General features: G+C 43.6%; 2 pseudogenes; one reads left to right on the plus strand and one right to left on the minus strand.

Annotated features, from left to right (window-relative positions):
- LOC121433626 overlaps nucleotides 1-12,146 on the plus strand; it is a 77,477-nt pseudogene that overhangs the window by 49,830 nt on the left and 15,501 nt on the right.
- Nucleotides 8,576-12,106, minus strand: LOC121433723 (annotated as a pseudogene).

The raw sequence follows: 12,146 nt of genomic DNA on the forward strand, positions 1-12,146 counted from the left end.
GTGCTGCCGAAGTCCCAAAAAGTAGAGCCATCTGATTGTGTATTTGTCCTTGTCGACGTGGGGCTAAACCTTCTGTACTGTGTTCTGGTTATTCTGATTCAGAATAGCATGTTTGTTCTGTGTCAGTGTGTGGTGGAAATAGTCGCTTGGTTTTTAGATTGCAGGAGCTTATGGGTAAGAGTTCTTCTTGCATGTCACATTAGATATGTACTGGAGTCTTTTAATCCTTCAAGTTATGAAACACTGTGGGATTTTCAATTTGGATTCTATTTTACTTATGGGTAAATATATAAATTGTTTATATTATTAATTTATATTAATATATTAAATATATGATATATAAAACATATTGATTATATATTCACATCATTGGTTGTGTTCCTCTAGAAACAGCTTACTAATAGATACTTTACTCAACCAACAAAACCAGTAACAAAGATTATCCAGGTAAAATGGTTTGGGCTCATAATCCTAGCACTTAGGAGGCACAAGCAAGAAAATTAGGAGAACAAGATTATCCTCATCTTCACGGGGTGTGTGAAGTCTGCTTGGGTTATATGGGATTAACTCAAATGGTATAAGTTATGATTCTCAAACTTAATTGTACACCTTTTGAATTATTGAAATTTCATTTAATATTTTGTATTGAATTCTTAAATCCAGTCTTTGTTGGTGGGATATTCCATTCCACCAGCAACTCCACAGTAGCAGCAAATTATTAATTTTAAATTCTCAGCTCATAGCTTAGTCTTGTTAGCTCTTCTAACTAGACTATGGCCCATATTTTTTATGTACCACTACATGGCAAAGTACCTTTTTCATTTTTTTAAATTTTATTTTATTTTAAAGATTTATTTATTATGCATACAATGTTCTGTTAACATATATATACCAGAAGAGGCAGCAGATCTCATTATAGATGGTTGTGAGCCACCATGTGGTTGCTGGGAATTGAACTCAGGACCTCTGGAAGAGCAGCTAGTGCTCTTAACCTCTGAGCCATCTCTCCAGCCCTAAAGTACCTTTTTCAGCATGGCAAGTTCATCCCCCAGCATCTCCTGTTGTCTTCACCCTTCTTCATCTCAGAGAGCTCTCTCCCTGTCTGGAAGTCTTGCCTAACCTCTTCCTGCCTAGCTATTGGCCATTAAGTTCTTTTCTAAACCAATGAGAACAACACATCTTAACAGTGTACAAAAAGATTGTCACACAACAAATTTTTACCAAATGTGACTTGCCTGTGGATGACATGTCTTCTATCTCTTTAAGCATCATTGTGACTACAATGTCTACTCCATATATGCTGGACTCTTAATGACCATTACCTCAGGGAATATGTTCTTTGAGTGTTGGAGAGAGGTGTGAAACTTCTGTCATTTTCAGAAGCTATACTAATTTCTCAAGTTACTTTAAAATAACATTGACAGAAACACAATACCTGTTTGCAGATTTCCCATTTGAGTGGGCCCGTAGGAGTACACGAAGTATTCGTAAACGTTGCATGGTTCTAAAGATCACTTACCTGTCAGGACTGTTAATATTTACCATAAAATGGAATTATCTGTATCACTCATTCTCTTTTGCCTAATTACAGATTCTGGTATTCATGTTGCTGTATAGTAAATAAAACTCATGCTCGGTCATTCAAGGAAGAATAAAACCAGAAAGAGGACATGAATTCCTCACAGTGGTTGAAATTACAGTGGGATCTTTCTTTTGTCTCAGCTCAGAAACAACTTCTGAAGAACAATGGGCCATTGCATGACAATGTACCCCTCTTTTATAAAGGTTTGTACTTTGGTCTCTGGCTTGACCAGTTCAGAAATGAACATTATGAAGAAGAGAGATGGGATCCCATTGTCACATGTGGCTATGTAGCTTCTTTATTTCAGTGAGCTCATTTGTAATTCCCACAAATGTATTTCTGATTGTCCTTCTACTCACTAAAGCATCACCTCTGCTTCCTAATTTGGGGAAACTGAGGGAAGCTCAAGGCAGAAACTCTTGACTTTGAAAACACTGCCACATGGGAGCAATGTCAGAATCAGTGAGAAGAAAGAATAATCAAGCCTAAGGTGAGGGGAATACTGCAATGCATGATGGACCGTGAGTCAGTGCACCCTCGGATCCCAGGAGCTGTGTCCATCCTCTTGAGGGAGGTGCAGGGGAGGAAAGCCTGTGCTTAGGGAACAGATGATTTTCAGCTTGCCTGAGTTTGTAAAAATGTCAGGGAAAGGTGTGTCAATTTCTAGCACAACTCTAACAAGATTTAATTTCTTACACAAATTAATCATCAAAGTGTGCACAAGACACGGACATACGGAAAGATGCTCAGTGGTGCAGTGGGAGGCTGCTTGTTGGGTGTTGAAATAAGAACGGCAGGGCTGCGTCCCCGGCACCCGGCCGCCCTGCATGGCTAGCTTTACCCGAAATAATTACACGGACACTGTATTCTTTTAAACACTGCTTGGCCCATTTCTATCTAGCCTCTTCTAGGCTAACTCTCGCACCTGGACTAGCCCATTTCTAATACTCTATGTAGCACAGCTAGGTGCGCTTACCAGGAAGATTCTAGCCTATGTCCATCCTGGGTCGGATCTTCATCACGTGCGTCTGTCCAGGCGAGGGGAGCATGGCGTCTCTGTCTGAGGCGTCTTACCTCACTTCTTCTTCCTCCCAGCATTCTGTTCTGTTTACTCCACCCACCTATGTTCTAAGCTATGAGCTCAAACAGTTTGTTTATTACTTAACCAATGAAATCAACAGATTGATATATGACACTCCCACATTAGTTGGGTCTCAGCCGCTGAGCCCCGAAATAATCACACAGTATTAATTAAATCACTACTTGGCCCATCAGTTCTAGCTTCTTATTGCCTAACTCTTATATTAACCCATTTCTATTAATTTATATATCGCCACATGGCTGTGGCTTACCGGGTAAAGTTCCCAACATCTGTCTCCAGAGGCTCATGGCTTCTCTCTGACTCCGCTGTTCTTTCTCCCAGCATACAGGCCTAGCTTTCCCCGCCTAGCTCTATTCTTCCCTGCTGTAGGTTCAAAGCAGCTCTTTATTCATTAACCAATAAAAGCAACACAGACAGAAGGACCTCCCACACCGCAGTCAATTCTGGGCAGTGGTTCAGTGATTCTGAAATATCTCTCATCTGCTGACCCACACTCTATCCCAGAACGATTACTATGTACACACACACACACACACACAACTGCTCCTCCGGCTACGGAGTTTCACCTGCTTACGGCTCCCAGTGTGTCAATACAGAAGAAATTGATTATTTATCTGAAGTAGGACTACGCCAAGGCCTCCCTCATTCTGGGCAAGCGCTTGACCCCTAAGGTAGCTAGCTCTCCCTGTTATCCCTGTTTGTAGTTTGTACTTAGAGATGAGGTGTCTGTAAATTGTCTGAGTTAGCCATGGATGAGGCTTCCTTCTGCGTTAAGATCTAGAGCCGCTGGGATGACAGGCAGGACACAAAGACTGGTTTCAAACTCACAAGAAACAGTTACCTCTCAGTCCTGCATTAGCTTCTCGCTTCGTTATTTTACAGTAAACCTGAGTCAATGCGAACTTTCTTTGCTCCAGCAAGGTCTATATTAAGTAGACCTGAGGTTTGTAGTCATAAAAAAGTGACAGGAGTAACTATAAAACCTAATAAACTACTGTCAAAGTTCGGCTCACATTCTGAATCTCAGATTTTATAAGCAGCAGACTTCCGGTGGGTGAACTGATCTGAAACAGCTTGTTTCTATCCACCAATTTGTTATACATACATAAGACTGAAACTGAAGAATTCTGTCATCACCCCACTGTGACATCCTCAAATGTCTTCGCACAGAGTTGTGGGAAATGTAGTCTCCCTCGCCGTGACGTCACACACAGTGGCTCTGCCTTCTGTACGTCCGCGTTCGGTCTGCACAAGATTTTTCCCCCAACGCACAGGGAATATTTATAGTGGTCTGTTCCTGTTACACCTCTGACCTGGAGTCTGGTTCAGGGTGCAGCGCAGCCCTGCAGGTCTGAGGAACTGTGCCGGGCGGCTAGGTGGGTTTGGAGGAAGAAATTGCCTTGGACCTGCTGCGCTGACCTAGGCTTGAGAAAAGTAGATTCAGATGGTGGTAGGAATGGCCGCTGTGTACCCACGGGGCAGCTGCGAGTGTCCACCTTGCGGCTTGTGGGGTAGCTCAGGAATGGGGAACGTGGATGGACCTCCAGGACAGGATGGGGCAGCTGACTGCCTGCGCCTGAAGCTGGGCTTCTCTAGCGACCACATGGCTGCTGTCATTTCTCGGGACATCCAGAACAAGCTGGGTTTCTGGGCCCTCATGGTTTGAGTTGACAAAAGTCCATTAAGGGCTTAGTTTCCAGGACAGAGAGCTCTGCGAGGGAGATAGGTGTACTGGCTGTTAGTTTCTTTTTCTTGGATTGGGTTCTAACGATTATGGCGGCCTCACCCCAGTGGCTTGAATCCCAACCTAACACTCCCTTACCATTCTGACTGTGCGTCCTCCAAGCAGTCAGTCACTCGGCACTACAGAATGAAAAGTACTAGGATAAAAATACATCACCCGTTCCTTCAGAGACTGTAGTGTTCCAAGTGTGGACCCGTTTCCTAAGGGAGAGATGAGTTGGTGTAATGTGCGTGTGGGTTAGGGATGGGTTGTGAGGGGAGACACACTGAATGGCTCCTGGGAGGAAATGTAGCCCTGCACACCTGGCAGGGTGTCTACAGTACTCTGTAGTTACACACTTTCTTCCCTTTACCTGTGTCCTGCAACGTGTGCATTGTCTAACACCAACTCTGAATGTGGCCTCCAAGTTCCAGAGCTCCCTGGAAGTTCTCCTGGAAGTGTCCCGAGTATTTTTCCTGTGTCATAAAGATCAAAAGATGAACTTGAGCTCCAGTTCACTTGGGGGTCCTGTGGGTTGGACGTAGTAGGTTCCTCAGCCTGTCTTTTCTGCTGTTTTGTATTTTGACACGTTTCAGTCAAACAAATGTTTCTGTGCTGGAGATTGGCTTATGAAATTAAAGTTGACTCATAACAGACATGGACTTCTGTAGAAATAGGAGCGGCGGGGCTGCGTTCCCAGCACCCCAGCCGCCTACATGGCTAGCTTATGCCCCGAAATAACAACACACAAATTGTATTCATTTAAACACTGCTTGGCCCTTTAGCTCTAGCCCTTACTGGCTAATTCTGATATCCCGATCAACCCATCTCTAATAATCTGTGAGCACCGGTCTTAGTGAGCACTGGTCTTACCGGGAAGATTCTAGCCTACGTCCATCCTGGGTCGGAGCTTCATTGCGTGTGCCTCAGAGAGCAGAACTATCCCTGCGTCTGCCCAGGAGACGGGAGCATGGCGTCTCTGTCTGAGGCATCTTACCTCACTTCCTCTTCTTCCCAGCATTCTGTTCTGTTTACTCCACTCACCTATGTTCTAAGCTATGAGCCCAAGCAGTTTGTTTATTACTTAACCAATGAAATCAACAGATTGATATATGACACTCCCACATCAGACTTCAAACCATGTTATCTTAAATACAAGTATTTTCTAGGGATTATGTAACTATCAGTGAAATAGACATTTTCTAGTTAATGTCACTAATCTGTAGGCAAATAACAGCTTTGTATTTTACATGATTTATAGTACAGTGCCTTCTGCATGAAACCTCTTCTCTTCCTGTGTGAAAAGGATGCAGCAGCATGTTCTCGTATAACTCACAGATATAGAGTGCAAACTAACCACACCTGTGGCTGAAGGCGACCCGAAGGCGAATCTGGAGCATCCGCATCCTCTCTGTGCTAGGGAGGCACAGGCAGGAAATCATGAGTGCAAAGTCACCGTCTACTTCAGACCAAACTCAAAGCCATCCAATTCAAATTGACACTGTACCCCCCCAATGTTTACACATATTTGATAATACAATAAATTCTTGTTTCATCGTATCACGTCTCTTAATACCAGATAACTGACAGAAAACAATCCAATGGACTTTTTTCTGAGTTTATGAACTTCTCCATTGCTTGAGAATTTATATCAACTCTTTCTGACACATAGTTTAGGCCTTTCTTTTTTCTTTCTTCTTTTTATGTTTTTATTGTGCTATACAATTTTCTCACTCCTTTCCCTTCCTCTCCTCTCCCCTTCTACCCTCTGCCATAACCCCCATACTCCCAATTTACTCAGATCTTGTCTTTTTCTCCTTCCTATGTAGATCCATTTATGTCTCTTAGGGTCCTCTTTGTTGTCTAGGTTCTCTGGGGTTCTGGACTTTATTCTGGCTTTTCTTAACTTTATTTATAAATGCCACTTATGAGTGAGTACATATTTGTCTTCCTGGGTCTGGGTTACCTCACTCAATATGATTTTACCTACATTCATCCACTTACCTGCAATTTTCAAGATGTCATTATTTTTTTTTCTGTGATCAACTCCAGGAATGTTTACTGCATGGACTTTTTGTTGTTGTTGTTGTTGTTGTTGTTGTTCACATTCTTTTTTTTTTTAATTTACTTATTTATTGTTTCCAATGCTCTGCCTGCATATGCCCTTGCAGGCCAGAAGAGGGCACCAGAGCTCATTACAGATGGTTGTGGGCCATCGTGTGGTTGCTGGGAATTGAACTCAGAACCTCTGGAAGACCAGTCAGTGCTCTTAACTGCTGAGTCATCTCTCCAGCCCTAATGTATGAGCTTTGAAAGCACAATGGTGGCATTCTATGTTTGTCTATCTGTTGGTACAGCTTACAGTTTACCACATACTCACTTCTGCAAGGACATGTACACAAAGATCCACAGTCCATAGCTGGGAACCTATGAAGGCTCTGAACTGTTGGGAGCAGTGAGACCCCAGATCCTGAATTTCTTGTAAACAACTTTTTCCCCCCTGATCTGAGTGCCTACAGCTGCTCTGAGCACGAGACCATCAGGAATTCCTGATGGTAGGAGAGTGGTTTCTGGTGGGTTTGGCTGGGGCGGAGCTATCTCTATATAATCTGCCCCTGAACACAATAAGGGGGCATTCTTGGGGAATTCAAGGATGACCCATGTCTCTGTCTGTCTGTGTGTGTCTGTGTATTTTAACCTCCAGCCCCCTTTCCCGAAGCTCGGTAACTAGGGTCTAGTGCACCAAATGCAGACACTGGCCGATCTGCGGCAATTGGAGATCTCCACCGAGATGTCGGCAATTGGAGGTTCCCCACCGAGATATCGGGAACTAGGGAATGCTGAGAGGTCGCCCTCAGAAGGTGAGAGTGGATTGGGGTATGTGGTGATCCTAATGTCCTTTGCTCGGTTTGGCAGTAAGTGGAAGTCCAGCCGAGAAAGAGGGGTAAATGAACAGGGCAGTTCCAGGCTCTGCACCCCAAAGAGTCTTCGGCAGAGCGAATTTAAATCAAGAGACTGCCCTATTGTAGGAGCAGGTGGACCTATGGCTGGTACAACAAATGTCTTGTTATTTCATTTGTATGACATCTGTTAATATTGCTAATGCCTCTTAATGTGGTGAAATAACTCAGTGGTTACTTGAATAGCCCTTGAAACGTTACAATTAGCACACCAGATTGTTGATACCTGAGTGCTCTGTTTTAGCCAAAGGGTTGGTAGAATACCATAACCCAAATGGGAGGTTGGGTCCAGTGGTGATTGGGAACCCTACTGCTGGCAATCTTAACACCTGTTGCCATGGGCATTCATCTCTGAATCCTGTGTGAGATCAGACAACCCATGAGAATGTAGCAATGGTCACTTAGCAGAAGCAGGATCAGCTGGGCTGCTAGGGAAGCCAAAGAGGTGCATGAGCGAGAAGGTGTCTTCCATGCACTCAGCTGACAAGAATGAATGTGTCACGGGGGTATGGCAGCTGGGGTATGTTATTTAGGGGACTGCTGAAGGAGCAGTGGTTTCTGTCTGCTCCTGGGGTCATGGCAAAGCCACTCCTAAAAGTCCCGAATCTGAAATGGTCACACACCTCTGTTCACCTGAGGGGAAGAGGGTGTGTGGGAAATAGTCTGAGGAACCAACAGTCTCTGGGATACTTGAATCTACCTGTCTTACAGGCTTAAGTTGCTCTCTTGTGTTCCCTAAAAGCCACTATTCTCCTGAGGAGATGCTGTCACTCTCTCCTGAGTACAGGTTCAATAGAGTGCTGGCCAAAGTGAATCTAGGTGCAGGAGAGACCAAAAGGCTGTGTGGTCAGGAGGGTCTTCTGCTTTATAAAAAATTTAGGGGGGAGATGTTGGGAGCAGTGAGACCCCAGATTCTGAATTTCTTGTAATCCCCTTATCTGAGTGCCTACAGCTGCTCTGAGCAATGTGAGACCTTCAGGAGTTCCTGATGGCAGGAGAGGGGTTTCTGGTGGGTTTGGGTGGGGCGTGGCTATCTCTATATAATCTGCCCCTGAACACAATAAGGGGTCATTCTTGGAATTCAAGGATGACCCGTGTCTCTCTGTGTGTGTCTATGTATTTTAACCTCCAGCCCCCTTTCCCGAAGCTCAGTCACTAGGGTCTAGTGCACCGAATGCAGACTTGGGGGCTCGGCGCGTGGCACTGAACTATCCTCGCAGGCTAGTTTGATAATGGTACATCTGGTAAGAATCACCAGCGTACCAGCGGTGCCTCTTCCAGAAAGACATTTTCATTTTATCTAGACGTTTACTCTGGGTCTTATTGCAGAACACAAATTCCCTCAAGCGCTTCCTTCTTGCCGTTGACTTTTTTCCATTATCTTTTCTTATAGCCAGCCTTTCTCCTTAGCCACAGGCCAGAATGAAGTGGAAGGAACCCATGCACAACTGATTTTACTGTCTTTCTCTTGCCTTTCCGTGTGCTGCAGTATGTTAGAGTTCAGACCGGTGGCTTCAGGACACTCGAAACCAAAGTGGCCACTCTCTTAAGGACTGTTGCAGTATGCCCTTACGTCAGGTTTCTGACAGATGTGAGAAGTCTTAGAGCTGAGGAAACAACTGGGGTCTGAATATGTCTAAAATGAATAGTGCACAATGCAGAATTAAGACAGGCATTCTTGGCACAGTTCTAATTGGTTGAAGATGCCAAAACATTCAGGGGCTGTAATATTTCTGAAGCAGCTCTCACTGCACCCGTGAAATGGATGTTGTCAGGGGTTTCTGTGCTGTAGCCATTTAGTCCCAAAGATACAGAGGTCTACACCAATTATAAACCAATTGGCCTAGTATCTCGGGCTTTTCTTATTAACTTTCTTAATCGTACATTAACCCATTATTCTTACATGTGCTAGCCATGTAGCTCGGTACCTTACTCGGTGAGGCAGCCACATCTTGCTTCCTCTGCTCTGGGTCACGACTGCAGACTGTGCTTTCCTCTTCCCAGCATTCTTGTTGCACCGCCTTTACTTCCTGCCTGGTTGCCCTGCCTATACTTCATGCCTGGCTACTGGTCAATCAGCATTTTATTAAAAATAATACAAGTCACAGGATAAATGACCATTGTCCCACAGCAGGCAGAAGCCACCATCTTGAGTGTAGCCACCCGACTATGGTGGCTGCAGTTGGTGTCATTATTCTGTAGGCTGTCATTTTATCTTGTTGACATGCCCTTTGCTTTACAGATGCTTCTCAGTTTCAGAGGTCCCATTTATTGTTTCCTCTCAGTGTCTGTGCTACTGAGGTTATATTTAGGAAGTAGTCTCCTGTGCCAAAACATTCAAGGCTACTTCCCACTTTCCCTTCTATGAGGTTCAATGTGGTTGGTTTTTTGTTGAGGTCTTTGATCCATTTGAGTTTTGTGCATGGTGATAGATATGAATCTATGTTCATTCTTCTACATGTTGATATCCAGTTATGCCAGCACCATTTGTTGCTTTCTTTTTTCCATTTTTTTTTAAATTTTTAGTTTCTTAGTAAAAAATGAGGTGTTCCTAGGTGTGTGGATTGATATTTGGGACTTTGACTCGATTCCATTGGTCCTTCTGTCTGTTTTTATGCCAATACTAGGCTGCTTTCATTACTGTAGCTTTGTAGTAGAGCTTGAAGTTAGGGGTGGTGATGCCTCCAGAAATTCCTCTATTGTACAGGATTGCTTAGACTATCCAGGTTTTTGTTTTTCCAAATGAAGTTGAATATTGTTCTTTCGAGGTCTGTGAAGAATTTTTTGCTGGGATTTTGATGGGCACTGCAGTGAATCTATAGATTGCTTTTGGTAAGATTGCCATTTTATTGTGTTTATTCTACCTAACCAAGAGCGTGGGAGATCATCCCATTTTCTGATGTCATTTTCAATTTCTTTCTTCATATATTTAAAGTTCTTGTCATACATGTCTTCCACTTGTTTGGTTAGAGTTACTCCAAGATATTTTCTGTTATTTGTGGCTATTGTAAAGGGTGATATTTCTCTAATTTCTTTCTCAGCCTGTTTAATAAAGGAGGGCTTTTTTTTTTTTTAGTTTGTCTGTGTCCTGCTATATTACTGAAGATGTTTATGAGTTGTAGGAGTTCCCTGGTAGAATTTTTGGGGTCATTTATTTAAACTATCATATGATCAGAAAAATTGAGAGTTTTACTACTTTTCTGATTTGTATCCCATTAATCTCCTTTTATTGTCTTATTGCCCTAGCTAGAACCTCAAGTATTATATTGAATAGATATGGAAAGAATGGACAACTTTGTCTTGTTCCTAGTTTCAGTGGGATTGCTTTGACTTTCTCTTTTGTATCATGATATTATTAGAAGCTTATGGGGCCAGGGGATTGTGGTAGTTTGAATGTAATTAGGCCCTCTAATCTGTGGTACTATTAGGAGGTGTGGCTTTGTTGGAGTAGATATGACCTTGCTGGATGATCTGGTGACTGTGGGAGTGAGGTTTGAAGTCTGTTTGAGCTTCACTCAGTGTGACTGTCATTTGACTTCCTGTTGCCTGTAAGATGTAGGATTCTCAGCTATTTTCCCCAGTTCCATGATGGCCTCCCTGCTGCTATGTTTATACTTTGGTCTCAGACATGATCAGTACAGAAAGAAATATTCTTAAGACATAGGAGGTCCCTATGGCGTAAATCTAGCTTTCTTCCGGTGAGTTCATTTTTTAATATTACTATAAACTTATTTCAGATATCTTTGTATTCCAGAATCATCTCTATGTCCCAAGGAACTAATGGAATTTCAAGGCAGCTAGCCTTGACATTTAAGATATTGTCACATAAGAATTTCAGGATGAGAGCAGATGGAAAAAACAGAAGAAACATAAACTCTATTGTAGAGATAAAATTCTACAACAGAAGATGATGGGCCAGGAGTCAGCACACTGGGAGAGGGGGGAGGTGTGGTGGTGGTGATGGTGGTTGTGGACACAAGGAAAGATTCTTCGGTGGAGAATTCTTTTCACATAAACGCCAGAAAGCGGGACTATGATTTTTAAATCATCTTTGTCCCCTGACCCATGAATTACACTGTAGGGATTCCAGTGTTTACACTAAGACATCCCACAGCACCCCACCTCCAGCTGTGGCAGTTTATTTTACTACAGAGAAACAAAGTTGTTTACCACAGTGTGCTTAAACTCAAGGACTCCTTCATCCCAGGCTCCCTAACTCTTTTTGCACTTGGCCCAGGTTAGCCTTTGATTTGGAGTCCTTTTGTCTCCTGAGCAGCCCCGACCACAGAGCAGGCGCAGGAGGGAGGGGGCACACAGGGCTGGTTTCAGAAATCATCTTAAAGAGATGGTGGTCATTTCCATATAGTTTTTTGCTGAGCTATTTTAAAGTAAAATGGAGTCAATGTGAACTTTACACATGGAAGTAAGATTCCATAAGTCGACTTGTAAGTTTTGAATCGCAACATATGACCAGTAGTGAGTTGTAAACCTAATAAGCCTTACTGTCAAAGGCTCGACTCACAAGCAAACATCTGCAGTGAATCCGGGATTTTAAAAACAGCCTGACTCCATGTGGCTGACACATCGCAGGGGCTACTGGCTGCCTTCCCTCCTTACTCTCAGAGGGGAAAGAAAGGAAGGAAACACGCAAACCCGCAGCCTGGGTTCCGGGCGCCAAGGCCGACCCGCGGACTTGTGGGAAATGTAGTCTTCCGCTGTCCCGCTTCGCTGGGAGCCATTGTGGAACGGTCACTTCCGCATTGCGTCTGCAGTAAGCGC

The sequence above is a fragment of the Microtus oregoni genome, unplaced genomic scaffold (assembly GCF_018167655.1).
Source record: "Microtus oregoni isolate MIOR12 unplaced genomic scaffold, Mior012 000040F_ref0000088, whole genome shotgun sequence".
Classification (NCBI taxonomy): Eukaryota; Metazoa; Chordata; class Mammalia; order Rodentia; family Cricetidae; genus Microtus; species Microtus oregoni.